The 24,742-nt window shown below is 50.5% G+C and overlaps 1 protein-coding gene across 2 annotated transcripts in view; it reads left to right on the top strand.

Moving 5' to 3' along the window:
• The window catches only part of BBS1 (Bardet-Biedl syndrome 1), a 541,250-nt gene that overhangs the window by 472,003 nt on the left and 44,505 nt on the right, over positions 1–24,742 (top strand). The gene's annotated exons all lie outside the window — the stretch shown is intronic.

The following is a 24,742-nucleotide window of genomic DNA, read 5'->3' as shown; positions in this document are numbered from 1 at the left end:
ACGTGTATATTACATTGGTTATACGCATTTGGCATAGGCTAAGTTACCTAGAAATCCGTAGTTTATGGTATCCAGGGCATTTAAGTTAGAGTCACCCCAAGGATTGCAATACTGGTGGTGCCACTCTGGTTGTGACACCAGTAAAATGAGCATTCCCGTCGGCCACTGCAGACTGGAAGACAACTATAAGCAGCCAGCTGACTTTGCCATTTAAAGCAACAGAAAAGCCAAACCTTCCTCTGCAGTATGTATAAGTCACCCCTATGGCAGACCTACCAAGCCCTAAGTCAGGATGCAGCATACTTCACAGGCAGAACATGTATTTTGCATCTTCTGGCAGTAAAAACAAGAAACTGTCGTTTTTACTGTGGAAAGACCTGGTTGGCCCATTGGCAAGTACAGGGTTATAGGCTGACCCCTCATCTTGGCATTTTCTGAATATAAAAGGGTACCTCTGGTACCTAAAGCTCAGCTCTGGACTGGACTGGACTGGAAAATGGACAAAAGAAGGACTTGCTGCACCAAGGACCCAGCAAAGGGAAACTGCACTGGTGTGAAGTGCACCTGCTGAACCTGATAACTAGCAAAGGCGAAGGGACTCTGCCTGCAGTGCCCTGCTAATGGAGAAGTCGTCTTCGGAGCCAAGCCGCAGCAAGAAACTCCAAGCTTCAGTTGGCTGACTTTCCGTTTGCCACACAGGGCTACAACCCTGAAGAAGCCTGCTGGGTCAAGCTGGTAGGCCAGAATCTTCACATCAGTACTAACCAGAGACCAGGACTCAATGCTCAAAGTTGCACCGAAGATGAGTTATGAACAAGGTAAGTATTTTGCTGTGGCTGTGATACCGGGCGACTGGACTTCTACCAGGACAGAGAGGACTAAGGGACATCGACCCTGTGACCAGGACCGCCTCACTTCCTCCATGGACTGAGAACTAGCCCCAGGATCACCCCCATCACATCATCCTTGAGCTACTTGAGCTGCCTGTATCCTTTGCATCAGGATCATTTCCATAGGAACCTACAGCAAGGTGATAAAAGTGCCTGGAACTAACTGAGGACTCCTACCCAGACAAAGAAACTGTTTCTGAGGACTTTGCTGGTCCCCCTGACTGTCTCCCTGTCAGAGTTGGCTGCCTAAAGTAATTGTAACCGGCCGCAATAGAACTAGCCAATGTTTTTGCTTGAAAAGGTTTGAAGCGCCAAATGAATTGAATTTGACAATGCTTGCTCAAGGTTGTGTTGTCTAAAACTACTCGTTACTTTTCCTTAGCGTCTCAGTCATTGCTTCTTCAATTGTTTTGGTGCTGTTTAATGATTAATGCTTGTTCCTTTGTGTAAGCCTTGCTGGTAAGAACCACAGCTACCCAGGGTTGAGCTAGAAGTTTAGCAAATGAAACCTACTGGTCCTAAAGAGGTTGGTAACTGTATTACATAGAAAGGGCAAATTGCCATACTATAAAATATACCCTATTTCCTCACATTAACTAACACGAAAGGATGATTTTGAATGTTGAATTTCCTTTAGTAGCTGAATGCATTGAAGGAGTTGTATTCTGACCCATACTTCTACCCACAGATTCCTTGCCTTTAGAATACTTACCAGGCACCAGACTTGACCAGGACATGTTCTCAGCAGTGCACCTGCAAGCCTCTGGAAAGCACTGTGTGACTAAGCATTGACCCCATATCTTCCTGGAACTGATGGAGAGGAGCCACATATAAGTACCTCCCCAGCATGTTAACATCAGTTCTTCTTTCTGCGTGAATCCAGAGCTGCTTGAATCCGGAGCTCTACTCTCACCCTCATCGATCAAACAATAACTTCCAAAGAAATCCAGGGATTTATTTACAAGCTCCGTGTGCCACCAGTCCCTCACTTTTAATATGAGAAAAAACGATGTACTGGCTGAGCAAGGGGCTTGTAAATAAGCCCCCCAGTATGCAAGGGAACAGTGTACCCTCCTCAAATCACAGACTTTAAACCATGTGGTGTTTGGGTTCACGGAACGACTCCAAGTCATGCAAGGGGTACGTTCTCATGCACTCAAAGTGGAACCGGGAAGGGAAAGCGAAGCTTTATGTCACCAAACAAAAAACAATGTCCCATGCTTTGCATATATCCTGCTCCCACTCAAAGTCGAGGGCACGGACCCACTTGCTCTCCTGAGGTCATTCCTTCGCAGTCGAAGTCAACTGATAATTCTGATATATACTTCTAATTGAAGATTCCCCACTATTTGAATATTCTCCACGGAGTCAGTCAGACTGTATCTGGAAATTTCCAAGCAGTATTCCTGTGCACCTGTAAGTGGCATCATGTGTCACTGCCCCACTGTTATTCTGCTCCGGTAATGACATGCGGAGATGCATCTAAAAGCCACCCAAGCGTGCTGACATCAGTACCTTTCTATGACAGATAGTCCCATCTGGGACTGTGAGATGAAGCTGCATGCTGTCAAACACAGGAAAACTCCACACTGTGACTGGTCAAAGGAAAGGCCTCTTTCCTGCGGCTAAACTTAATCAAAGTCATCAAGCCAGTCCAAAAAGAAATTCATGAAGTTCATGCGGGATTCGGTCCTTTCCACCACTCGCTAACTTCTGAGAAGGCTCAAGAGGGTAAACACGCCACTAGGGGCCAGATGTACGACCATTTGCTTTTGCGACTTGCAAATTGTGAAAATTTGCATGTTGCAATTTGCGAGTCACAAAAGCACATGTACAATAGTGTCAGAGACACTGTTAGCGAATCCCAATGGGGTCGCAAAATGCGAGTCTCATGAATATTAATGAGCCACTCGCAATTTGTGTCCTCATTGGGTATGGCTGGCCCTCCCAGGGATGGTGGACCGCTGGGCTCAGCAGACCTCCATGTCTGGGACTGCTTTTAAATAAAGCAGTTTATTTAATGCAGCCCGTTTTCCTTAAAGGAAAATGGGATGTATTTAAAAAAAAACATTTAAATGAAATGTTTTCATTTAATTTTTTAAGGGCAGGCAGTGGTCCCAGGGACCACTGCCTGCCCTTAAAAAAATATTTTCCCATGCATTCCCAAAGGGGAAGGGGTCCCCTGGGGACCACTTCCCATTCGTGAATGCTTTACCACCTACTTGAAGTAGATGGTAAATTGCGACTGTGCCGCAAAACAGTCCTACATAGGGCTCAGACTCGCTATTAGGAAGGGATGCTCTTGAAACGCCACTTCCTAATAGCGACTCGCAAAACCTAATTAGCGAGTCACAAATAAATTGTGACTCATTAATTAGTTTTTGTACATGGCCCTTAGGTATGTTTGCATACGCAAACGGGTCGCAAACCCATTTGCGCATGCAAAAATACTTCGGACAGCTGGCCCTTTGTCTGGCTCCAGAAATCTATCTCCTTTGGAGCTAATTCCAACTTGTCCCAGAGCAACACTAGTTTACGTGGCCTTCAGTGATACTGCAGCAAATACAACTGCTCTATGATCGCATAATGTGCCTTTTTAGCATGCTGCCAGCTCTCACTGGCACTCCTTCAGGCCCCAAGGAACTGTGATCCACCCTCTGCACCATTAGGAACCTCTGGACCTGTTTTGGGTTCCCCTAGCTTCGGTGCTGACATTGGTTCTGTCACCTTAATCCACGCCAGACCGCAGAGCATGGACATCAGACAACAAAGCGCAACCTATATTGCTCTCTGACTCTGTGTTGACTTCGATCGAAGCGGCACCGATTCTTCTATGCCACAACATTTCGTCAACCCATCAGATACTCACACTTTGCCCTTACCCCAAGGAAGGACTGCGATCATTCACAATCTTTCTGGCATTGACTCTGATAATGATAAATATGATGAAGGGGATGAGTTCGCTCAACCATACTCTGAGGACAACTGCTATGATGAACAAAAAGATGCCAGTGGGCTAGATACGTCTCTAGTTAGTGGACTGATCTATACACCCGGGACAGCTACTGTTGAAAGTGCCTACTTTGCAGTGATAATATGAGGGGCAGCTGAGATCGTTGACCTCCAATCGCCTACTATGGAGGTTAAAATTAATGTACTTACTGATGTCCTCTATACCCGACAGAACACTAGAGTTCCTATTGCCTTTTAACAAAGCCCTTAAGGACACCTCTCTATGGATGTGGCAAAGCAATGTTCCGGACTGCTGGTAAATAGACAAATAGCAAGGCACACCGCCCTCCCCTGGGTGATATGGCTTTCCTGACTCAGCACCCGACCGCACTAAGTTTAGTGGTGCAAGCTTCCACAAGCAAATTAAACCTAAACGCCTTCCCAACCACCTCACCAGATAGGGATAGAGAATTAAAGCACCTTGAAACATTTAGGAAAAACATGTTCTCTTCCACCAGTCTGCCGATCAAGTGCTGTTGGGCCATACGCTCCTGCCATTTGGGACTCTGCTATTCAGGCACTACTATACTGGATGACTTGGGCCCCACCTTTACTCTAGCCATTAACAATGGTTGTGATGCAGCAGAGTTCACAATTTGCTTTAGGCTAGATACCATGGATGCCTTGGTCGGGCAATAGGCACCATTTTGACATGTCAGAGACCAGCATGGATGAGAACCACAGGCTTCTCTGGTGATGTCCAATCTCCCCTAATAGACTTACCCTTCAATGGCTCTTGCCTATTAGGTGAAAAAGCAAATTCTGCCCTAAAGGGCTTTAAAGATATCAGTGCCACAGCGCACTCCTTAGACCTGTCTGCCCCAACACGTCAGTTCTGCCAGAAGTTTAGTCCCCTCGCTGGCTGTGGTGCCGGCTTTCAATACTGCCAACAAATGCCCATACAGCCCCTTTCTGATAGATACATCTGCCGTGTGGATTCCTCACCTTGTGAATACCCCCTGCGTCAGCAACATTCGGAAATTCTTTTTTCGTAGCCTCGCGCCGACGTGGACTCCTGACGTCATAGAGACACGACCTCGCTCGCGACTCCGCTGACGTCACCGACGCCTATAATAGGCCCACGCCGGCGTGATGACATCAGTTCCCTTTTTTCCGCGTCGTCGACGCTAACGGTTATCGGGAATCTCTGTAGCCAACGGATACTTTGTTGTCTATATTATTAACATTTTCTGCGTCTCTGTATCCTGTCTCTTCGACAATGTCTTCAAAAAAGACCGGCTTCAAGCCCTGCAGAGAATGCGGCAAAATGATGTCCATTACCGACCCACACAGCCACTGCATCTGGTGCTTGAGCTCGGACCATGATGTGGAGGACTGCTCTTCGTGTAAGAAGATGAACCCGAAGGCCCTGAGGGAGAGAGAGGCGAAGCTCCTGGTGGCTAAGATGAAAGCTGGAAAGGGGAAATCGTTGAAGTCTCGTTCTCGAAGGGCGAGGTCGAAGTCGAGATCGAGGTCGAGGTCTGGATCTTGAGGAAGGTCGTCTTCGAAGTCGGCTTCGGATCATGTTTCAAAAAAGAGGAAACATAAGAAGAGGAGACATGAGTCCCGACGTCGTTCTGGTAAGGAGTCGGGATCGAGGTCGAGGTCGAGGTCACCGAAGGTTCGTTCGAAGGTGGTGACCATTGAGGTCTCGGATCCAGAACCTGAAGGTGAGGCCTCCCCTTCTGAGTCACGGGCGACGTCTCCGGCTCCGTCTCCGACTACGAATCCGGCTCCGAGTCCATCTCCGGCGCCGTCCCCGGTCCGAGATGAGGAGGAGCCTCGTGAGGATGAGGGCTCTGAGCCCTTAGGTGAGCCGAATCCGAACGCTCCTCGGGACAGGCCTGAAGGTTTTCATCCACCATTTCCTGCCCCAGGCCAGGACCCTTCTGCGTTTCTCAACGCGATGTATGGAGTCTTTTCGAGGTCGTGGTACCCCTCTGGTGCACCTTCGGGTCCCATGGGTCCTTTGGCTTTTAACTTAGGAGTCCCTCACTCCTACCCTCCGGCTCCGTTTATGCCTTACATGCCGGCTCCGACGCCGCCGTGGCATTTTCCGGCTCCACCGAAGCCGTCGACGCCGGTTCCGGCTTCGCCTGCTCCGGGTCGGCCTAGAACACATCCCTCTGAACCTGCGGATTCGATCCCGACGTCGATTCCGAATCCGTCGGAGCCGGTGGTGGATCCGATGGCAAAACGGGTCAAGATGAGATCCAGAAGAGAGGCTCAGCGCCTTCTGGAGGAAAGGAGGTTTTTGGATTCACAATCTGACCTTGAAGAGGGTGAGTTGGATGAAGATACTTTTGAGGATTTGGCAGAAGCACGAAGCCTGGATTTCTCTCCAGAGTGGGAGTTACCATCAGGTTCTAGCACTCCTTCTAAGGACGTTCAACCCTATCATTTGATTATGAGGAAGGCTGCCAGTCTCCTTAAGTTGACTTTGCCTACAGCAGAATTCAAATCTAATATTCTGACTGAAGTACTTCATTCTCCGAGTTCAGTGGTGGAACCTCTTCTTCCTTTCAATGATGCTCTGACAGAGCCCATTCTAGAGGTGTGGAAAAAACCTTTGTCGGCTCCAGCTGTCTCTAAACGTGTAGCCAGAAGATACAGGGTTGCCCCTGATGATCCTGCCTTTTTAACCTCTCATCCTTCACCGGAGAGTTTGGTCATTCAGGCTGCATGCTCCAAGAAGAACGTTAGTGCTTTCCCTCAGGTTCCTTTTGAGAAGGAGGCAAAGAAGCAGGATCAGGTGGCAAAGAAGTCCTTCTCCTCTGCCAGTATGGCATTGAAGTCATCAAATGCCACTTGCTTGATGGGGAGATATTTACACGCTCTGATGGACTCTTTGCATGTTCTTGTTCCAAAAATTCCTGATGACAGCAGGAAGGATTTTGAGGAAGTCATCTCTGACGCTCAGGCAGCGGCTCGCCAGGTCATTCAGAGCGGTTTGGATACTGTAGACTCTGTGGCGCGCATTATGGGCACTGCTGTCGCTACTAGGAGGTCTGCCTGGTTGAAATCTTCTGACTTTTCGGCTGATGTTCAGGCGACATTATTAGATCTTCCTTTCGATGGTTCAGGCCTTTTTGGGAAGAAGGCTGATGCGACCCTTAAGAGGTTTAAAGATTGCAGGGCGACTGCTAAATCCTTGGGTCTTCAAGTGAGAGGTTCTTCAACTGGCAGAAGATTCAGAGGTTTTGGCCGCCCTGCCTTTCGGAATTTCCGGCAAGGCCAGCAGCAGCAGCAGCAACAACAGCAGCAGCAAAACTCCTTGTACAGGTCTTGCAGGGGAAAGCAAACAGTGCGTCCTCGTGGACGTCAGGTCTCGTCCTCCTCCACTTCCTCCAACCCTCCTGCCCCTGAGAAGCAGCCCTAGATCCGACATTCAGGATCATGTGGGTCCGGTTGGGGGCCGGCTTACCCATTTTCTACAGGATTGGGAATCGGTTACGTCAGATCTTTGGGTTCTCAATCTTGTAGAAAATGGGTATGCCCTTCCCTTTCGGGAATTCCCTCCCAATTTCCCTCCTTGCCAAGGGTATTGCTCCGTGGAGCATCTGTCTCTTCTGCAAGAGGAAGTTTTGACTCTGATAAGAAAAGGTGCGATAGAGGTGGTCCCAGAGCAGGAAAGGGGTCAGGGATGCTACTCCCGGTATTTCCTGATTCCGAAGAAGGATGGCAGGCTTCGTCCAATCCTGGATCTCAGGATCTTGAATCTCTATCTGAAACAGGAGAAATTCAAGATGCTCACCCTTGCTCAGGTTCTTCAAGCGCTGCAAGAAGAAGACTGGATGGTGTCACTCGACTTGCAAGATGCTTACTTTCACATCCCAATCCTGAAGTCGCACAGGAGGTATCTCCGTTTTACGGTGGGATCGCAGCACTACCAGTTTGCGGTCCTTCCGTTTGGACTTACTACTGCGCCTCGAGTCTTCACCAAGGTGATGGCAGTGGTGGCTGCACATCTCAGAAGGTCAGGGATTCCTGTATTCCCTTATTTAGACGACTGGCTGATCAAAGCGGAGTCGTCAGAGAGAGTGCTCCATCATTTGCGGGAGACAACCCAGTTGTTGTACAGGTTGGGTTTTTCAATAAATGTACCCAAGTCTCACCTGGTGCCCTCCCAGCGCAACCTGTTCATAGGTGCGGTACTGGACACAACCGTATGTCGTGCATTCCCTCCCCCTCAAAGGATTCGCGACATACGGGAGATGATTCCTTTGTTTTACAATGGAGCGGTCGTTCCAGTCCTGAAGGTCCTTCGCCTGCTCGGTCTGATGGCTTCATGCATTCTGTTGGTCAACCATGCACGCTGGCACATGAGGGCGCTCCAGTGGTGCCTCCGCAAGCAGTGGTATCAGCACAGCGGAGATCTCAGGGAGTCAGTGAGGATCTCCAGAGAAGCTGCAGCGGATCTGTCTTGGTGGGGCGTGGAAGGCAATCTGTCCCAAGGAAAGCCTTTTCAACTTCCCCCATCGGTGGCCACGGTGATAACGGATGCATCCACTCTCGGGTGGGGTGCTCATCTGGGGGATCTGGAGGTCAAGGGCCTTTGGTCTCCAGAGGAAAGGTTGCTTCACATCAACCTTCTAGAATTGCGGGCGATACGTTTGGCGCTCAAGGCCTTCCTCCCTTCCCTTCGCGGTCAGTCTGTTCAAGTCCTGACGGACAACACGACCGCGATGTGGTACATCAACAAGCAGGGAGGAGTAGGGTCGCAGTGTCTCTGCAGAGAGGCTCTGCGTCTCTGGTCCTGGGTTCAGGACCATCAGATTTGTCTGATGGCAAATCATCTGGCCGGGGTTCTGAACGTTCGTGCAGACAGTCTCAGTCGGCAGTTCTCTGCCGACCACGGGTGGAGGCTTCACCCGGAGGTGGTTCACAACATCTTTCGGATGTGGGGGACTCCTCGGGTGGACCTGTTCGCCACTCGCGAGAATGCGCACTGCCTGTCGTTCTGCAGTCTCCAGTATCCGATGCAAGGAGCCTTGGGGGACGCGTTTCTGTTGAGTTGGAGAGGTCAACTCCTTTACGCGTTTCCCCCCATACCCTTGATTCCTCGGGTTCTGAGGAAGATTCGCCAAGACCGGGCCCAAGTCATATTGGTCGCCCCGGATTGGCCAAGAAGGGTGTGGTATACAGATCTTCTCCACCTCTCCTCTCACCCGTCGCTCCGTCTCCCTCTCAGGGCAGACCTCCTCTCTCTGATGGAGGGGCAGGTTCTACACCCCCACCTCCAGACATTGCACCTTCATGCCTGGAGATTGAACGGGGCAACCTGAATTCCTTTTCCCTCCCGCCTGACGTTGTGGATGTCATCTTGTCAGCCAGGCGTGACTCCACTAAGTCCATCTATTCTTATAGATGGTCGAAATTTGTCACGTGGTGTGGGGAAAGGTCTGTTGATCCTTTGAAGGCCCATTTGTCTAATGTTCTCCAATTTGCTCTTTCTTTGGCGCGGCAGGGTCTGGCGGTTGCCACGGTAAAGGGTTACCTGTCGGCGCTGTCGGCTTTTCTCTGCTTGCCTGACCAGCCTTCTCTTTTTAAGTCTCCTGTGGTCTTAAGGTTTTTGAAGGGTCTTACTAATATGTTCCCTCCTTCACCTTTCATTGTGCCTCAGTGGGACTTGAATCTTGTATTGACCTTTTTGATGGGTGCTCCCTTTGAGCCTCTCCACAAATGTCCCATGAGGCTTCTTACCCTTAAGACAGTCTTCCTGGTTGCAATAACCTCGGCAAGGAGGGTTAGTGAGCTTCAAGCTCTTAGTTCCAAGCCCCCATTCCTGACCATTCATGCTGATAGAATGGTTCTTAGGACCAGGGCTGCTTTTCTGCCTAAGGTGGTGACTCCCTTCCATCTAGGACAGTCCATTACCCTTCCTACCTTCTATCCTCCCCCTCACCCTTCCAAGGAGGAGGAGAGACTGCACCGTCTGGACCCTAAGAGGGCGGTGTCCTTTTACTTGGACAGATCCAAGGACTTTCGTTTGGAAGACCAGCTCTTCGTTGGATTTGCTGGCTGCAAGAAAGGAAGAGCGGTCCATAAAAGAACTTTATCGAGATGGATCGTCCTCTGCATAAAGATCTGCTACTCTTTGGCCGGTAAGGAACCACCAGAGGGTATAAGGGCTCATTCAACTAGAGCTAAGTCTTCAACCTCAGCATTGGCTAGAGGTGTGCCTGTTGAGGATATTTGTAGGGCGGCAACTTGGTCTTCCCTCCACACTTTCGCGAAGCATTACTTCTTGGATTCCGAAGTGAGGAGGGACGGTCACTTTGCACGCTCTGTCCTTCAGGATTTCCTGGTCTAGAAGAGTGGACACCCTCCTCCGGGAGTGGGGACTGCTGTGGGACTCTATTCACAAGGTGAGGAATCCACACGGCAGATGTATCTATCAGAAGAACAAGTTACTTACCTTCGGTAACGCTTTTTCTGGTAGATACTATATCTGCCTGTGGATTCCTCACTGACCCACCCGCCTCCCCGTTGTCCACTCTTCTATGCCAGAGTTACTGTAATGTAATGTATATATATTTAGTTGTCATGGAAATGTTCCAATTGCTTTCCTGCTTTTGCTTAACACTGTGTGTTTTGCTTTGAGTACTGTGTACTGTGTATACTTGTATATTTCTACTGTCATTGGTCCGTCCGTGTGCCTCGATGGCACGGAAAAAAGGGCGGAACTGATGTCATCACGCCGGCGTGGGCCTATTATAGGCGTCGGTGATGTCAGCGGAGTCGCGAGCGAGGTCGTGTCTCTATGACGTCAGGAGTCCACGTCGGCGCGAGGCTACGAAAAAAGAATTTCCGAATGTTGCTGACGCAGGGGGTATTCACAAGGTGAGGAATCCACAGGCAGATATAGTATCTACCAGAAAAAGCGTTACCGAAGGTAAGTAACTTGTTCGTTTGCCGCTGCCTTGGCACCCACATGCAACGTTGACCTCATGGACACTGAGTAGCCCAATCCTCATCCCTTCCATCTACCACAGTTACAAAACCACTCTCTGATGGATACATCTGCCAGTGGATTCCTCACCTTGTGAATATCCCCTTGCGTCAGCAACATTCGGAAATTCTTTTTGTAGCTTCGCGCCGACGTGGTCGATGTCACAGAGGCACGACACCTCGCGCGACTCCGCTGATGTCACCGACTCCATAATAGGCCCACGCCGGCGTGATGACATCAGTTCCCTTTTTTCTGCGTTGTCGACGCTAACGGTTTCTAGGGATCCTCTGTAGCTGTTGGTAACTTTGTTACTGTTTGTTTCATTTCGGTGTCCTTTTGCTTCTTTGTGTCGAGATGTCCACGAAGAAGAGTGGATTCAAGCCCTGCGGAGAGTGCGGCAAGATGATGTCTATTACGGATCCGCACGAGTGCTGCGTTTGGTGTTAGAGTTCGGACCATGACGTCGAGGAATGTTCATCCTGTAGGAAAATTAATCCTAAGGCTCTCCGTGAGAGGGAGGCGAAACTCCTTGTTGCAAAGTTGAAGAGCAGGAAGGACAAGAAGAGGTCGAGGTCACGGACTTCTCGTTCGAGGTCGAGGTCTCGCTGGAAGTCGCGCTCGAGGTCGTCTTCTGTGTATGCTTTGAAGTCATCGAGGAAGAAGCACAAGAAGAGATCTCATGAGTCTCGTCGTCACTCTGGGAAGAACTCGAGCTCGAGACCAAAGTCGCAGGTGAAGTTGCTTCGCAAGGATGTGGAGGCTCCGACTCCGGAGGTTCAAGTCTCCGAAGGTGAGGCTTCGCCTGTGAATTCGCCTGTTCATTCAGCGAAGCCGATGTCGAATCCTTCTCCGGCTCCGACTCATTCTTCTGACTAGGAGGGTGAGGGAGAAGAAGAAGAAGATGGAGGAGAAGAGGATGCTCTGTTGCCTGCGGGTTCATCGACCCCGAAGCATCAGCCTGAGGTGGAGGTCGAAGTCGAGAAGACTCCGCTCCCTCGAGAGCAGCCTGTGGGCTCTTATCCAGCTTTTCCTGCTCCAGGTCAGGACCCTACTCAGTTCCTGAATGCTATGTATGGAGTGTATTCAAGAGCTATGTACCCCTCTGGTGCACCGGTTGGTCCCACGGGTCCATTAGCATACAATCTGGGTATCCCCCAGACTTACGCTCGTGCACCTTTTATGCCATTTATGCCGACTCCGACGCCGCCTTGGCTTTTCTCAGTGCCGCCGAAGCCTTCGACTCCGAAGCCTTCGACGTCAAGACCTTCGACGCCGACACCCTCGATGCCGAATCCGATTCGACCTCGTGTTCAGCGGTCTGGTCCTCCGGCTTCGGGCTCGACGCCGGCTCCGACAGAGTCGATTCCGGATCCGTTGACTTCATTCATGAAGGAGAGGTTGAGGCGTGAGGCACAGAGACTTCTGGAAGAGCCGGGGTACCGTGAAGCAGAAATGGAAGAGGGTGAGCTGCAGGATTCAGAAGATCTTTTCGATGATCTGAGAGAGGCTAGTGGTCTAGAACTGTCCCCTGATTGGGATTTGGCCTCTGTTTCTGACGCCCCTTCTAAGGATGTGACACCTTATCCCGTGGTTATAAGGAAGGCTGCAGACTTGTTGAATTTAACACTTCCTACTGCAGAGTATAAAGATAATATACTGACTGAAGTCCTTCATTCGCCTACCTCTGTGGTCGAGCCTATGCTCCCTTTCAATGATGCTTTGGCTGAGCCTATATCTGAGATTTGGAAAAGACCGCTTACAGCCCCTGCTGTTTCGAGGGCGGTTGCAGGAAGGTACAGGGTGGCGCCTGGTGACCCGGACTTTTTATCCACACACCCCTTGCCAGAGAGCTTAGTTGTGCTGGCAGCCTGCTCGAAAAAATCTGCGGGCGCTTTTCCACAGGTTCCTGGGGATAAGGAATCAAAGAAGCAGGATTAGGCTGCTAAAAAAGTATTTTCCTCGGCAAGCATGGCGCTTAAATCGACTAATGCTACATGTCTTATGGGACGCTATATCCATGCGTTGATGGATTCAGTCAAACAGCTGGTTCCAGAGCTTCCTGAGGAGGATAGGAAGGATTTTCAAGAGGTGATTGTTGACACTCAGGCTGCCGCTAGATAGGTCATTCAGAGTTGTCTGGACACTGCTGACTCGGTGGCAAGAGTGATGGGTTCTTCAGTGGCCACAAGAAGAGCGGCATGGCTTAAATCCTCTGAATTCTCTGCGGATGTCCAAGCTGCCTTGATGGATTTGTCCTTTGGTGGGTCAGGATTGTTTGGAAAGAAGGCTGATGCTGCTTTAGAAATGTTCAAGGACAGCAGAGCGACAGCGAGATCTTTGAGCCTACAGTCCAGAGGTACTGCGGTGAAGAGGTTCAGAGGTTTTGGCAGGTCTTCCTTTCGGACCGACAGGCAGCCACAACAGCAGCAGCAAAATACGCTGTACAAGTCGTACAGAGGCAGGCAAAGAGCTTGTCCTAGGGGTCGTCAGGCCTCCTCCTCCTCCTCCTCTACCTCTTCCCAACCCCCTGCCACCACAGTAAAGCAGCCCTAGTTCCGCCATTCCGGATCATGTGGGCCCAGTGGGGGGCCGGCTTACCCATTTTCTATGAAATTGGGAAGTGATTACATCGGATCTTTGGGTTCTCAATCTCGTGGAGAATGGGTATGCTCTTCACTTTCAGGAATTTCCCCCCAATTACCCTCCTTGCCAAGGTTTTTGTGCGGAGGACCACCTGCTGCTCTTGCAGGAAGAAGTCCTGGCTCTGTTCAGAAAGGGTGCGATAGAGGTGGTTCCAGAGCAGGAGAGGGGTCAGGGGTGCTACTCCCGGTATTTCCTGATTCCCAAAAAGGATGGTAGACTTCGTCCAATTTTGGATCTCAGGATCTTGAACCTTTACCTGAAGCAGGAGAAGTTCAAAATGCTCACCCTTGCGCAGGTTCTTCAAGCGCTGCTGGAAGAAGACTGGATGTTGTCGATCGACTTGCAGGATGCGTATTTCCACATCCCTATTCTTTTTTTGTATTCAAATCGTTTTTATTGAAGAAGAAGAAAAAGAAGACAATACAATAAGGTTTCACACAAGATGGGGTCAACATAGCTGGCTGACATTAATACAAAATTAAAAGAAATAAATATTAAAATACAAATAATCGATAATGCTTGATGACCGTACCCACATCCCTATTCTGTAGTCGCACAGGAAGTATCTCCGTTTTACGGTGGGGTTGCAGCACTACCAGTTTGCGGTCCTTCCGTTTGGTCTTACTACTGCGCCTCGAGTCTTCACCAAGGTGATGGCAGTGGTGGCTGCACATCTCAGAAGGTCAGAGGTTCCGGTATTCCCTTATCTGGATGATTGGCTGATCAAAGCGGAATCGCCAGAGAAAGTGCTCCATCATCTGCAAGTCACAACTCAGTTGTTGCACAGGTTGGGTTTTTCAATAAATGTACCCAAATCTCACCTGGTGCCCTCCCAGCGCAACCTGTTCATAGGTGCAGTACTGGATACTACTGTATGTCGGGCATTCCCTCGACCTCAAAGGATTCGCGACATACAGGAAATGATTCCTTTATTTCACAATGGAGTGGTCGTTCCAGTCCTGAAGGTCCTTCGTCTGCTCGGTCTGATGGCTTCAGGCATTCTGTTGGTCAACCAAGCACGCTGGCATATGAGGGCACTCCAGTGGTGCCTCCGCAGGCAGTGGTATCAACACAACGGAGATCTCAGGGAGTCCATCAGGATCTCCAGAGAAACTGCAGCGGATCTGTCTTGGTGGAGTGTGGAGGGCAATCTGTCTCAAGGAAAGCCTTTCCAACCTCCTCCAGCGGTGGCCACAGTGATAACGGATGCGTCCACTCTAGGGTGGGGTGCTCATCTGGGGGATCTGGAGATCAAGGGTCTTTGGTCTCCAGAGGAAAGGTTGCTTCACATCAACTTTCTGGAATTTCCGGCGATACATCTGGCGCTCAAGGCCTTCCTCCCTTCCCTTCGCGGGCGGTCGGTTCAGGTCCTGATGGACAACACCACCGCGATGTGGTATGTAAACAAGCAGGGAGGAGTAGGGTCGCAGTGTCTCTGCAGAGAGGCTCTGCATCTCTGGTCCTGGGTTCAGGATCATCAGATTTGTCTGATGGCAAATCATCTGGCCGGAGTTCTGAACGTGCGTGCAGACAGTCTCAGTCGGCAGTTCCCAGCCGACCACGAGTGGAGGCTTCATCCAGAGGTAGTTCGTCACGTCTTTCGGCTGTGGGGGGCTCCACAGGTGGACCTGTTCGCCACTCGCGAGAATGCTCACTGCCCGTCATTCTGCAGCCTCCAGTTTCCGATGCAGGGAGCCTTGGGGGACGCGTTTCAGTTGAGTTGGGACTCTCAACTCCTTTACGCGTTTCCTCCCATACCCTTGATTCCTCGGGTTCTGAGGAAGATTCGCCAAGACCGGGTCCAAGTTATATTGGTCGCCCCAGATTGGCCAAGAAGGGTGTGGTACCCAAATCTTCTCCACCTCTCCTCGTGCCCGCCGCTCCGTCTCCCTTTCAGGGCAGATCTCCTCTCTCAGATGGAGGGGCTGATTCTACACCCCCCACCTCTAGACCTTACACCTTCATGCCTGGAGATTGAACGGGGCAACCTGAATTGCTTTTCTTTCCCACATGATGTGGTGGATGTCATTCTATCGGCCAGGCGTGACTCCACTAAGTCAATCTATTCTTACAGATGGTCTAAATTTGTGACTTGGTGTGGGGAGAAGTCCATTGACCTTTTGAGGGCTCGTTTGTCAGATATACTCCTATTTGCTCTTTCTTTAGCGCAGCAAGGTTTTGCTGTGGCTACAGTGAAAGGTTATCTTTCGGCTTTGTCGGCATTTCTCTGCCTGCCGGATCAGCCGTCCTTATTTAAATCTCCTATTGTTTTAAGATTTCTGAAGGGCCTTACAAATAAATTTCCTCCTACTCCTTTTATTGTGCCTCAATGGGACTTGAATCTGGTGCTTAATTTTCTAATGGGTTCCCCTTTTGAACCTCTACGTAATTGCCCCTTGAGATTGTTGTCTTTTAAGACGGTTTTCCTAGTTGCAATTACCTCGGCAAGGAGGGTAAGTGAGCTTCAAGCTCTTAGTTCAAAGCCTCCATTCTTGACCATTCATGCTGAATGAATGGTTCTTAGGACCAGGGCTGCTTTTCTGCCTAAGGTGGTAACTCCCTTCCATCTAGGACAGTCTATTACCCTTCCTACCTTCTATCCTCCCCCTCCCCCTTCCAAGGAGGAGGTGCGGCTTCACCGTCTGGACCCTAAGAGGGCGGTGAGCTTTTATCTTGATAGGACTAAGGACTATCGAGTTGATGAACAGCTGTTTGTTGGATTTGCTGGTTGCAGAAAAGAAAGAGCTGTGCACAAGCGCACACTTTCGAGATGGATAATTCTGTGCATCAAGATCTGCTCCCCCTGGCTGGTAAGGAACCTCCAGAGGGTATAAGAGCCCACTCTACTAGAGCAAAGTCTTCAACATCTGCTTTGTCTAGGGGTGTACCTGTTGAGGACATTTGTAAAGCGGCAACTTGGGCCTCCCTCCACACTTTCGCGAAGCATTACTGCTTGGATACCGAAGTGAGGAGGGAAGGCCACTTTGCGCGTTCTGTCCTCCAGGTTTTTCTGGTATAGGAGAGTGGACACCCTCCTCCGGGAGTGGGGACTGCTGTGGAAATCTATTCACAAGGTGAGGAATCCACTGGCAGATGTATCCATTAGAAGAACAAGTTACTTACCTTCGGTAACACTTTTTCTGGTGGATACAGTATCTGCCTGTGGATGCCTCACTGACCCACCCGCCTCCCCGTTGTCCACTCTTCTATACCTGAGTAACTGTGATGTTAATATGTTTTTATTGTTGAAGGAAAAGTTTTATATCAATTGCTTTTCTGCTTGGTTTCACACTATGTGTGTTATCTTGACATTTGTGTACTGTGTATACTGTGTATATATCTACTGATGTTGGTCCGTCCGTGTGCCTCGAAGGCACGGAAAAAAGGGCGGAACTGATGTCATCACGCCGGCGTGGGCCTATTGTGGAGTTGGTGACGTCAGCGCAGTCGCGCGCGGTGTCGTGCCTCTGTGACGTCGACCACGTCGGCGCGAAGATACAAAAAGAATTTCCGAATGTTGCTGACGGAAGGGGATATTCACAAGGTGAGGAATCCACAGGCAGATACTGTATCCACCAGAAAAAGCGTTACCGAAGGCAAGTAACTTGTTCTCCAGACACACAGCCACTGTCAGAGGCAGGATCCAATATTTTCTTTCAGGGTGGCAAGCAATCGCTTCTGACAAGTGGGTCCTGCAAATTGCCCTTCAGTTTATTTCTACTCCACCACACCTTTCACCTCCCTCAGGACAACTGATGGAGGACCATGTATTTTTTAGTACAGGCCCTTAAGGTCAAAAAAGCCATAGAGTGGGTGCCAGCATCAGAAATGGGAGCTGACTGTTAATGTCGCTACTTTCTGGTGCTGAAGAGGGACTGAGCCCTTTGTCCTATTTTAGAACTTCGCCCTCTCAGTGTCTTTCTGGGCAAGCACGTTGGATGTGCAGGACACTTATTTCCACATCCCCGCCCTGCAGGCCCACAGGCATTACCTGCGGTTCATGGTGGGAAAAGACAACTTTTAGTTCATTGTGCTCCCCTTTGGTCTCAGCAATGCCCCTCGTGTGTTCACAAAAGTGATGGTGGTTGCACCACATCTGTGGAGGTCAGTGTTCCAGTTTTCCCCTACCTCGACAACTGACTGTTGAAAGCCAGCTCACCCAGGGTAATAGTCACCCACCTCCAGACTACAGCAAACCTCTTGATATCCTTGGGGTTCACTGTCAACATGCCGTAGTCACACCTGACTACTACACAGGTACTCCTTTCAACAGAGCTATTCTAGACACAGTGCAGTGACAGTAACATACTTTTTCCGCAGAGCGGAGACATTTGAGCTATGATCCCAATGATTCAGTCTCTGTCCTGGATACGAGTGAGGATGATGCTGAAGCTACTGTCCTCTGTAGAATCTGAAGTCCTAGTGGGCACAGCATCAGCTTGATCTCTCTGACTATGTGGAGATTTCGGAGGAGACCTGCAGTGGTGACTGTTAGATGTGATTGGGTCAGTGGCAGACCCCTGTCCTTTCACCACCCAGAGATCACAGCGGTGACCGATGCATTGCTCCTGTGTTGGGGAGGCCATCTGGGTGAGGTGTTGATCAGAGTCATCCGATCTCCGGTGGAGGCCTCGCTTCATATGAGTCTTCTGGAGTTGGGGGCTGTTCGCTTGGTGTTGAAAACCTTCCTGACATCAATTAAAGAGAGGATGGTACAGGTGCTCTGGGACAACACCATCACTATGTGGTACTGCACCAATCAGGGAATCAGGGGATACTATGTCTCTGGAGCACCAGGGAATTTTCCAGGTGGCACCACACATTGCAGGATCTTTGAATACTGGGGCGGACAAACTCAGCTGTCGAACAGAACTAGTGGTATCTAATGGCAGCTAAACCTAGAGGTGGTGTGTGGTATATTCAGCGAATGGGGTGAACCCTGGCTCACTCTCTTCGCCACCACAGAGAACTTGCAATGTGAGCATTATGTTAAAGTTCCCAAGACAGGGGCGTGGCTTAGCCGGCTGCGAGATGGCCGCACTCTGAGTGGGCTCCGACGGCCAAGCCATACATCCGTTACGATCCTTCGGACCTGGGGCATCTCTGACCCCTTCCACCTCAGCGTGAGACTGCCTACACCTTTGGAAACTGGATTGCGACCCTGTTTCACCCATTGTTTCGCAGGAGTGGGGTCATCGGTATCAGAGGCCGCGAGGACAAGGTTTCAAGATGGAGGCCCCTGCCCTTTAAGATACTGCAACAGAGCTGGGGGCCCCACGGTGCAGACGCAGTATGAGACCGCATAGCAACTGTCGCCATCGGGAGAAGATCGGGCAGAGCTGGCCTCCACCCAGGCTGCGGCGACACCTGTGAGCGGCCGACCCGGGGACGCACTGGGACTCACCTTGCATCCTCAATCACGGCTGGGCCCAGGTGAGCACAGCTGCCGGCTGATGAGGTGGCGAGTTGTGGGCGGGGTTGGGGTGCAGTTGTTGTACCACGGGTCCTAGCGAATGCAACCTGGTGAGGGGAGGGCGCTCCTCTCCCAGGGGTTTGTTAGTCTGTCACAGCCTCCTTACCTCTCCGCTTGCGGCGCCCCGTGTTGAAGTGCAGCGCCTTACCAGGCATACCGAGCCTCTGGCCTGCCTGCAGTCGCCATGCGTGCACGGGCGGCCTTTGAAGCCTGAACCTCCCACCTTGCACTGCCTGTGGCACAAATCTCATCACCGGACTTGGGGACTGCGGGGCCTGCCCAGCGCCTGCAACGCTTATTCCCCACACACTGTCTCCTGCTGGGTCTGCCCTGTCGACCGTACGGCAGCTTCGTGTTTGGGGCCGCCTCGCGACCTGTGCTCCCTGCTCCTGGTGTGGACTGGGAAACATCTACTGGTCGGCGGTGTTGGTGTCTGCCACGTTCCACCGGCCACCATCACGCTGCTGTGCCCACTGGGCATAGAATCCTCTTTTTCTTTGCTTTGTGGGGCCCGATTGCTGCACTTGCGGCCCACGATATCTGCGGGCCCATCAACCATTCATTGGGATAGTGGCTTTTGCCCCTAAGGACTCTCGTTGACACTGCACCGCCTCAGGCCTGAATTTGGCTACTGGTGTGCTCCTGTTGGGTTTCTCGGCTCATGAAGTACTGGGCATTGATCATCCCCATGTTGGCACCAGCTCCACCTGGTCAGCAACATGGGGAAGGCCGACCGAAACACTCCAAGATCTCCTTTGAGAGCACGCGACAGGCAAGACATGATAAGCATGCGCACGACGTGGAGGACCACTCCACTCAAACCAATACTACCGAGTCTAGAGACGATGACTTGAAAGCACTCCTGCTTGACGTCAAGTCCAGCCTTGGCGGGATCGACTCCAAACTTGACCGACCTTAACCAGGTGAAGGCAAGAGTGGGCACGCACAACTCTCAGATAACGCAAGGGTGGATCGGAGATCTGAAGAACCTGAAAGCAGAGGGAACAGACAGAGTCTGGGTCACTAGCCAGTGACCAGGGAGGCAACAAGAAGATGCCAGCCGATGTCGGGTGCTTTAAGGTGATGTAGGTGAAGCTTGACTCTTCAGCCACGAGGACCAGTAGGAGTCGACGACAACCAGGAGCTGGATTCGAGCTGTATCATGTCGGATGTCGAGTGCTGCAGTGTCGGTATCCGGATTGGACCCAACAAGCCTAGGCAACAGCAACCCACGCAAGATGACAAGATTGGCTTCAGTGCAGACCAGCAAGGTCTGAGGGACTCACCCTTTGGAGGGGAGTCAGGGCACGTCTGGAGCAAAGCCCAAGAAACAAAGGATTGTCCTTCGTGGGGACCCACCAGTCGACGGACTAGGGATCGCAAAGGCGCCTCGAGCGGAAATGCTGAAAGCGGGCCCACGGAACACTCGTGGAGTGTAGGCCCACAATCTTCGATGCAAAAGGTGCACAGGGCTTGGACTACAAGTAGCCCAATGCACAACTTCGGGAAAGCTCAGGAAGTCGATGCACTAGCAAATGTGCAGAATGTCCAGGAATTCCGGTCCCACATCTCTCGTGATAGCTACAGGTCTCGGCTTCGCTGGGGACCCGTGTCAGCCTCGAAGATGTCTGGAAGTCCGTGTCCTGTGTCACAGATTCAAAGGGATCCGGTGGGAGCCTCGAAAATGCAGACCGGCAAGATGCTTCTTTGGTACCTGTTTGAACAGGGGAGTCACTCCTTGACCCCAAGGGAGATTTCTTCCGTCTTCCAGTCGATATGGAATGTCGAAGGTCCAAGATTTATGCTTCAGAGTTTCGTCCAGGGTATCCTAAAGTCCTAGGGACTGGGTTCCTATACTTATACCAAGTTTAGGGGTTAAACTAACTTAAAGGTCCCATCTATGGGAGGACCTGGGGAGGGGGTGGTTACCCCCTTTGTCCAGTTTCGTGCCAGAGCTGGGGCTGAGTGCCCCAGCCACCGGTTTGAACTAGGAAATGCACGGAGACACCTTGTGTGCCCCAAGCACTGTCTGAAAAGCTTTCACTGAATGCAACCCACCCTGCCCTAATACACTAAAGCCTGTCTGGGGACAGGAAACCTATTGTCCAGGCCTCCCATGCCGGAGTTTCGTCCAGCAGCATGAGGTCAGACTCGTGTCTGTGGCAGCCTCATCCATTTTGTGATGCTGGGGCTCTTTAAAACTATTACATGTAAGTAAGAGTGTACATGTCTCCTCCCTCTAGAAGGCTGGAATGCTACCCCCACCGCCAGAACTGGCGGCCGGTAGTATTCCAAAGTGTTTGACACCAAACACGACATGTTTTGATAAAGCCAAACCAAAGTTAGCATTAACCGCGAGGATTATAATGCACTTAAGAGTATATGGTATGGCCATATCACAGAACAGCTATAAGGAAGGGATTCCGAAAGCTGCAGAGGGGCTCAGCTCATGCTAGGGCACCCTCTCACGCAAAACCAAGCACTCTGCCTTCAGGATTGTCAAGGCCTGCCATAGGAGTGACTTATAGGTTAATATGTGTCTGTTTTAAATGGTAGATATAGGTATACTATAGCTCAGTAAGGGGTGCTTACACCACCTTACCCAGGCTGCAAGTGCAGACCTGTGGTGCCATTTTGGAAGGCTTCCCAGGGGTGGCATAATACATGCTTCAGCCCCTGGTAGGCCTCTGGGGTACCTATGCCCTTGGTACCTAAGGTACCATATACTAGGGACTCACAAGGGTAACCCAGTAACCAGTGTGGAGTGTACCTAGTGTACATGCAATCAATTTAGAGAGAGAACAGCTAGGATGTGGTCCTGATTAGCAGGGCCACAGCCAGACTAAAGTCGATGAACCAGTGAAACACATCAAAAAGTGGGGGTAACCATAGTAAGCAGATCCTACTCTCCTACAGTTTTCTCTTCAATAAATGCTGTGTTTTTTAATCTTATTTTCTCTCTTTCTGATTCACAGAAATGCATGAGCCTGGTAAGTGGTTATTTATATATATATATATATATATATATACATATATATATATATATGTAGATACTCCTCCTCCCAAAGAAAGCAGCTGTGACCCAAAGGGAGAAACAAAGCAGCACTTTATTAGTTGAATGTCCCAGGCGAATGCATTTCGGCAATACCAGCCTTCTTCAGCGCCCCTCTCCAACTGCTACCAGTGCTGCGGTGTTTGTAGATCCGCCACGCTGCTGTTTGCAAAGTCTTGCTCCGCCCCCTTGGTGAGGACCGGCACTCCTTTGTAGCCCCGCGTTGTGGAACTACAGGTCCCATGATGCCTTTGTATTGCGCCTCAAGGGATCGGAATTGCTGCTCGGGGTGATATTCTCGGAGTAGATGTCCGTGGGAAACACAGCATTGGCAGTACACTGGGAGGTGGGGCAAGCAGTCAATTAGGCGCCACCTCGAGTCCCCCTTCTTTTCACGCCGTTATCTCAACTCCCGGAATATTTTACGGTGGCTAGCACAGGAATCCTGGTTGCCCACAGAAGGGATATGAATATCCCCTGCCCGCAATATCAGCCAGGTGCCAGGGTGGGTACTGGACTAGACTGCTACCGCAGTCCAAGGTAAGAATGCTCCCGACGGAGCCTGCCAGAAAGTCCGGACCTCTTGTACGGCGGGGGTACACAGGATTGCGTACTGGCTTGTAGCAAGTAATGTCTGTAGATACTCCTCCTCCCAAAGAAAGAAGCTGTGACCCAAAGGGAGAAACAAAGCAGCACTTTATTGGTTGAATGTCCCAGGCGAATGCATTTCGGCAATACCAGCCTTCTTCAGCGCCCCTCTCCAACTGCTACCAGTGCTGCGGTGTTTGTAGATCCGCCACGCTGCTGTTTGCAAAGTCTTGCTCCGCCCCCTTGGTGACGACCGGCACTCCTTTGTAGCCCCGCGTTGTGGAACTACAGGTCCCATGATGCCTTTGTATTGCGCCTCATGGGATCGGAATTGCTGCTCGGGGTGATATTCTCGGAGTAGATGTCCGTGGGAAACACAGCATTGGCAGTACACTGGGAGGTGGGGCAAGCAGTCAATTAGGCGCCACCTCGAGTCCCCCTTCTTTTCACGCCGTTACCTCAACTCCCGGAATATTTTACGGTGGCTAGCACAGGAATTTATATATATATATATATATTTATATATATTTATATTTATATATATTTATATATATATTATATATTTTCTTCCCAAATGCCCTTGACTCGAGGACGCCACTCCTGGGTGTTTGCTCAACATGAACTTTATTGCAAAGACCAGCTTTTTCGCTCCAAGTTATTATTTCATTGCTCCCGACGCGTTTCGGGGCCACGCCCCTTAATCATGGGAAAAGCTGACAGTTCCCGGATGCATACCACACCTTCTTTTCTAACCCAGCATGCCACTCCCAGGTGAGCTTGATTGTTTCATGCATGCTGGGAATTGTAGTGTTACTTTATAATTCCCCTCCAGTGGGGTCCGAGTTCTGCCACAATTATTGCTTTAATTCATAATTTCGGCCCTCCAGTGGGCCCCAGAGTGAAAAGGCCATCTTGAATGATAAAACCCCCAGGCTTCTGAATCGGCTCCGAACAGTTCCAGCCTCGCAGAAACACACTTCCTTTACGTGGGTGGTGCAATCCTCCACGGTAAGGCTCCCGTGTAGTAGAATTTCTTCCCAAATGCCCTTGACTCGAGGGCGCCACTCCCTGGGTGTTTGCTCAACATGAACTTTATTGCAAAGACCAGCTTTTTCGCTCCGAGTTATTATTTCGTTCCTCCCGACGCGTTTCGGGGCCACTGCCCCTTAATCATGGGAAAAGCTGACAGTTCCCGGATGCATACCACACCTTCTTTTCTAACCCAGCATGCCACTCCCAGGTGAGCTTGATTGTTTCATGCATGCTGGGAATTGTAGTGTTACTTTATAATTCCCCTCCAGTGGGGTCCGAGTTCTGCCACAATTATTGCTTTAATTCATAATTCCGGCCCTCCAGTGGGCCCCAGAGTGAAAAGGCCATCTTGAATGATAAAACCCCCAGGCTTCTGAATCGGCTCCGAACAGTTCCAGCCTCGCAAAAACACACTTCCTTTACGTGGGCGGTGCAATCCTCCACGGTAAGGCTCCCGTGTAGTAGAATTTCTTCCCAAATGCCCTTGACTCGAGGACGCCACTCCCTGGGTGTTTGCTCAACATGAACTTTATTGCAAAGACCAGCTTTTTCGCTCCGAGTTATTATTTCGTTCCTCCCGACGCGTTTCGGGGCCACTGCCCCTTAATCATGGGAAAAGCTGACAGTTCCCGGATGCATACCACACCTTCTTTTCTAACCTAGCATGCCACTCCCAGGTGAGCTTGATTGTTTTATGCATTCTGGGAATTGTAGTGTTACTTTATAATTCCCCTCCAGTGGGGTCCGAGTTCTGCCACAATTATTGCTTTAATTCATAATTTCGGCCCTCCAGTGGGCCCCAGAGTGAAAAGGTCATCTTGAATGATAAAACCCCCAGGCTGCTGAATCGGCTCCGAACAGTTCCAGCCTCGCAGAAACACACTTCCTTTACGTGGGCGGTGCAATCCTCCACGGTAAGGCTCCCGTGTAGTAGAATTTCTTCCCAAATGCCCTTGACTCGAGGACGCCACTCCCTGGGTGTTTGCTCAACATGAACTTTATTGCAAAGACCAGCTTTTTCGCTCCAAGTTATTATTTCGTTCCTCCCGACGTGTTTCGGGGCCACCGCCCCTTAATCATGGGAAAAGCTGACAGTTCCC

This window comes from Lissotriton helveticus, chromosome 9 (assembly GCF_964261635.1).
Source record: "Lissotriton helveticus chromosome 9, aLisHel1.1, whole genome shotgun sequence".
NCBI classification, from domain to species: Eukaryota; Metazoa; Chordata; class Amphibia; order Caudata; family Salamandridae; genus Lissotriton; species Lissotriton helveticus.
The sequence above is the reverse complement of the archived record's forward strand: the minus strand, read 5'-3'. Positions and strand labels throughout refer to the sequence as shown.